Source organism: Carlito syrichta, unplaced genomic scaffold (assembly GCF_000164805.1).
Source record: "Carlito syrichta isolate Samal-C Ts95f unplaced genomic scaffold, Tarsius_syrichta-2.0.1 Scaffold303625, whole genome shotgun sequence".
In the NCBI taxonomy this organism is placed as follows: Eukaryota; Metazoa; Chordata; class Mammalia; order Primates; family Tarsiidae; genus Carlito; species Carlito syrichta.
This window is the reverse complement of record NW_007247721.1, coordinates 120,845-126,933: the sequence shown is the minus strand read 5'-3', so window position 1 is coordinate 126,933 and position 6,089 is coordinate 120,845.

Here is a 6,089-nt window from a genome sequence, read left to right as displayed (position 1 = left end):
AGATGAACACACGAGTGAATGAATGATGAGCTCTGAAGAGCAGCCAGGCTTGTACTTTTCCGATGGCCTCCTATCCCTCATGGCATTGGTTTCTGGGTCCCCACCCCTGCTCCTCCAGTCCTGTGCATCCCCCATTAGCAGGAGTGCGGCAGCCCCATGTGGATGGGACTTCCCAGAACCCAGCCAGGTTCTTCACAGAGAAAGGCACCGTCCCTTCCTCAGCAAGGCTCCCGCTGGTCTATTTCCATACCATGTCCAAGGTCCCCTTGTCAAGGGGGAAATGCAGGCCAGCATCCAGGCTCTGACCAGCCACCTTTGGCACTACATGGAGTGGGCACCGGGCAGCACATTGTCCTCCTGGCTGTCTGCCTTTCCTCCTCCGTCTTCCTTCTTCTTTCCACACCAGGTGGCTGCTGCCCATTGAGAGTGTAACTAGCAGCTGCTTGAAGGGGAACGTGCAGCGGCAGAGGATTCCGGAAGCTCTGAGCCAGGCAGTGTTCTCAGAGAGCCTCTGCTCCTCAATGGCTTAAAGTTTGCTTTACAGCCATTCTGTTGCACAAATGAGACGCTGCCAAGAGCCTCAGCAGTCCCAAGACATGCATGGAGCTGCTTTTGCAGGTCCTCTCCCAATGGCCTTCCAGGAAACTCACCCCATCCGCTCATGTGGTGGAAGGCAAGACCAGTGACAGAAGCACCAGACCAACACCACAAGCTGCACTCGACCCACAGGGGAAGTCTGGGAGCCAGTGTGGCAGCACCCCTCAGTATGGTCTTCCTGGGAATGAGAGGCAGGTGTTTATCCACGGACTCCAGTCAGCTCCTGGTTAGGGACCATCTGGGGGGACTGTGAACTCCTTGGCACTTCCAGGCTGCTGCACAGGCAGGCTCTGGTGGCAGTAAAGGCCAACAGTCACCTTGAATCTAGTACTTATGGGTAGAACTCAGACCTGGGCCATTATTCATTCATTCACTCATTCACTGCAGGGCATGATGGGTCGACTAGAAACTGTGGAAGCATAAGTGTGGGAGTAATGCAGCCTAACCTGTGAGACCCCGAGCAACTGCCCAATCGGAGCTTCCTCAGGGTCACACCCAGGCTGTCAAGTGCCTGCCAATCACTCTGCTTCTGCTTGGATTTACCAGCTGCAGACAGGGGAGAAGGCGGCGTTGCATTCTCGTCTCTGTGAGAGCAAATGCCAAGCTAACTATTGTCCTAGAGGTCTTCACACACATGTTGTAACCAGACAGGGAGGGTTTGCCCAGGGCCTCCTAGTCCATGGGTAATGGGGCAAGGGGACACTCACTAACGCAGTCCACAGATCTTTGCTGTGCACATATCTCATCCCTGTGCTATTCAGGAACTGGGTGCAGGATGAGCAGAGTCTCTGCCCTGGAGGGACGGCAGGAGCCCATCCCCTCATGAGCTTCCAAAGACTGCCCCATGAAGACCATGAAGACAACAGAAAGAAATTATGGAAGAGAGTGGGGGGGTTGTCAAACCCTCAAGGACCCCAACACCAATCTGCCTCCAAAGCTCAGTCTCTCTCCTTGTCATCAGCCAACAGGGAGCCACAGGCCAACCCTAGCCCCTCGCCCAGAACTGGGGTACCCCCGCAGCTCTGGGAACTATCCCCCAATAGCTCCTATCAGTCTGAGGGATACCATGCAACATCAAGCCATACTCTCAAATGTGTTCCAAAAGTCCTTTTCAGGAGGAACTCCCGCTCACCTCTGTTTAGGCACCTACATGAGGCCGTGAGACTTCCTATTTTAAAGAGGGGTAAACTGAGACACAGGGAAGAGAGATAACCTGCCCAAGGTCATACAGTAACACTTGCCAAAGGCAGTACTTGAACCCATGGCAGCTCGATGCAGAACGCGGCCTTTAACCCAGAGCTAGGTAGCCCCGTTGCTCAGTTGCTCTTGCAGTTGGGCCTTTCACTGAGTGGTCTCAGAACAGCCATATTTTGGAGTGAATTCTCCCACAGCTAGCCAGACCCTTGCTGGGGATCCCCTCAGGGCTAAAGGTGCAGGGTCAGCTCTTTACCCAGCTCTGCCTGCCATTCACTCCGTGTAAGCTCCCTTGCTAAGCCTCAGTTTTCTCATCTGATAAATGGATTTTCATAGTCTCTATCTCAAAGGGGTTAAGGGTTAACCAAACTGGGATTAACCAAGACCATGCCCAACATCAGCCCTCCAAAAACGGTGGAGAGGCTCCATCCTGAGTCTGACCCACACAACTGGAACCCAATATGAGCTGGCTTCTACCCCTGCCTCTGTCAGGGGAGGGGGACCCTGTATCCCATCAGGCTGCGAGGCTGGGGAGCACTTGGAGCTCCTGTACTATATCCACCCATGTCTCCCTGAATGGTACTTGGCTCCTGGACTGGTCCAAACCCTCCAGAACCTTTCCTTCCTTCACCATTCAGCCAGGAGGAAGGAGCCCTACAGAGGTCCCTTGGGAAGAGGAAAGAACCTGCTAGCCAGGCGTCTGTCCTCCTGACTCTGGAAGGTTTCTGAGCATTTGTAGTGGACACCTGACCTAGCAAAAGCCAGGAAGGTCTGAATCCTTTGCAGTCTGACTGCAAAGTGTGTGTTCCTTTTACCACAGGGGGTGCCAGGTAGGGAGGGGCTGCTGCCTTGGGGGCGGGGACCTTGTCCCAGGACAGACCCCAAGTAGATGCACAAGGCTTTGCTAGTAGAGATGAGGGCTCTTGCAGGCACTAGAGGGTCAGATGGGAGCAGGCCTCTGCCAGGAAACACCACTTGGAGATCAAGCTGGGAGGAAGAGGGTGTCCTGGGCAGCGGGGAAGCAGGGGACGCTGCAGACCAAAGAATAGTACACGTGAGTGCACTGAGGAAGGAGGGAGTTTGGTGTTTTTGAGAAGCAGCAACATACAGAGGAAGTTTTCCACGGCTGTCCATTTTCTCCCCTACCAGGCAACCAAGGTGTTGTGCGCAAGGTCACATGGTGGTCTGCGGACAGTTGGCCTGCATTCTCTTTCTTGTGCCATCTCCTTTAGTGATCTCTCCTTCTGCCCTTTCCCTTCCCTTTGTCTCTCCCTTTTCACTACCTCTTCCTCTCTCCCCACTCCACCCCCCAACACACATACACTTCCATTTCCCTTTCTCTCTCTCTTACACACTCTCTACACCTGCCTGAATTTTTGACATCCACTGTCTTTCCACCTCTCTCTCCTTTTTTGTTTCTTGCCCAGTGTCTCGGTCTCTCCTCCCTCTTGGTCCCTATCCCTCTGTGTGTCCCCTCCTGCCTCCACCTGCCCCTTCCTCAGCTTCCCTCCCGTGCACCGCACGAGCCCCTAATGTGTTTCGCATGGCGCGTCAGTCAAACGCCCTTCTAATGTCCTTAAAGCACGCAGAAAATTGCATCCTTATGAAAAAGAGAGAAAAAAAGCAAATTGCCTTGGTGGAGGCGGAGCCACCGGAGGCCGAGGTGGGTGGGATCCAGAGTTGGGAAGGACAGGCTGGAGGTGGTTATCAGGGCCTCTCCAGACCAGTGGATGGAGACAGAATGCTGCCTCTCCCAGCAGCTCTCCAGGTATGGCCTGGGCCCCTTCCCTGCCCCCTTACTCTCCACCCTTCCCCCTCACCCTCCACCCTTCCCCATCTCTCCCTCTTGTTCAGACACCCTGACCTTCCTCTCCACCTTTGGGCCAAGGCTTTAACCACCCCAGGACCTCTACCCTTGCCACTTTTCACAGTGTGGCCACTTCCCTTCTGTCACTCAGGTCTCAACTGAAGGGTCGGTCCCTGAGTCGGTTCCCAGACTGCCCTGACTAAAGTCCCCACTACACTCATGATCCATCACCTGCTTCACTCCCCGAACTCATCTTGTGGGTTTAATTGTGGCTTCTACACTGTGATTCCACCCCCTCCCCATATGAATTCCTGAGAAGGAAGCTATGCCAGGCACACAGCAGTAAGCACTTGCTGGACATATGGGTGAGACATTCCAAGTGGGCAGGGGCTTTGGAGTCCCTAAGGCATCTGGGGCACCTCAAGCTGGACCTTGGGGCTACTCAGTGAGGGGCAGTGGAGATCCACGGAGCTGACTTCAGATTCAGTTCTGCTACTAATAGCTGTGTGTTCCTGGGCAAATCGCCTAACATCTCTGAGCTTTATCTTCATCTGCAAAATGGGAGTAGAACACCCAGATTACTGGGCTGTCACTGGGTCAACAAGATAACTCAGAATGTAAATGTGGCACTGTGTTTCTAGCACTGGAAACGTCTGCCACACACATAGTAAATGCTTGTTAAATGAATGAAGGACTGACAGAGAGCCTGATAAATATCAGAGTCCTCCATGCTGCAGATGTCAGATGCAGTTATTTCCAGAAGCACTGAGAAAGAAAAATTGTTCAAATGTCGCCAGTGAAGCCATGGCCCATTGCTTTCCTATCACCTGGAAATTTTGCTTTATACTTACTGAAGATCTCTTTAGCTTATTAGGACATAGTTTTTTGGGTTCTTTTTGTTTTTGCTTTTTTAAAAATCACAGATCACCGTTGAGTTTACATCAAAGAGGAAACTTTCAGGGAACTCAATCGCGGTGGAGGTGGAGGTGTTCTTAAGGCCTTTAAGGTCAGAGTCACCTCTCTGGCTGGGCCCCCTCTAAGCTGCTCCTTCTCTGTGAATTCCTGTGCCTCGCTGAAGGATGCTCCAACCTCCCTGCATCCCCCCCCCCAAGGCTTCCTGACTTTCCCCATCCAGAGCTGGATCCTGAGAGGCTAGGGGCCACCATTGTCCTCTGGAATAGCCCCCTCAGCAGCACACCTGCAGGGGCAGGGGAGGCCACATGGAGCAGTCCCAGAACCCACAGCAGCCAGGACCCCTCACTCCTGGATTCCAGAAACGGGAAGATGTTGTCCTAAAGTCGATGAGATGCAGTAACATCACTGTGTAAGGACTAAGTCCTACAGGACTTTTGAAGCAACGGAAGCCAGGGAGGGCTCAGGATGGAAGGGTCTGTCCTGCAGGGAAATCTTCGTAGCCTTCCTAGGGATGAGGGAGGCCCAGCGGCACTGCCGGAAGTTAGGGGTGGCCAGGGACCAGATGTGAAGTGCAGAGCTTCACCCAGAGCCAAGGAGACATAGTGCCTGCTGGCCCTGGGCATGGTCACCTGTCTGCCCTGTCCCACTCACCAGGACTGAGGCTCCCAGCTCCATCACCTCCCTGAAGTGAGGCTGGGAAAGTGGTATTGGAGAAATTTCCTTCAACTGCCGGATATGGACCTCAGGCTGAGCTGGGCTGTGAACCCCGGACCTGGCAAGCCTTGGGGGCAGAGGGACAGAGGCTCGGCATCAGCTGGTCCCCTCTGGACACGCCCGAGGTGGGATCAGGAGCGTCTCTCAGGTTCCTTCTTCCGCACTGTCACCTCTGGGGCAGGGGCTCCCTGGCGCGTGGAAACGAAATTAGGCGACAAGGCCACCCAAAACGGAGGAGGTGGCTGGTTTCTACTTGGACCCTGGAGCTCCGAGGGAGATGGTCGAGCGGGCGGCGTGGGGGGGGCGGTGCTCACTCCAGAATGAGAGGCCAGCATTTGGGCCACGCCCAGCGGGCCCCATCCAGGCCTCGCCATCCTAGCGCGCACGGTGAGAGAGGAACATCCGCTCCAGGAGGCGCAAACCTCCAACGCCGTTGCGGTCAACGTGGCCCAGGTCGGCGTTTCTTTTTCCCCTCTTTGTAAGTTCCCACCAGTGACCCTCCAGGAAACCCAAAGCCGGGAAAAGGAGCAAGCCAGAGGAACCGTTTTATATATAGAAGTGGGGAGCCAGGAGGAGGGACGGGGGCCTGTAGCCGTCCCGGCGGTGCCGCCTCTGCGCAGCCCGCGGCGCGTGGGTTCGCGGGGCAGCCGCGCGGGGCCTCGTCTCCCCAGACGTCCCTGCGTGCCGGGCCCGGCCGAGCGCCGCCCAACGCTCCCTCCCACCCGCCGGGAGAAAGACGTGCGCAGGGCCAGGATCACACACGTCGGGGTGCGACGCATCATCGCCGCCCCTTCCCGAGACTTCCTACTGCCACGCCGCCTTGAACACGCAGCCCGAGCACTCCCGCCGCCCTCGGCCCTTC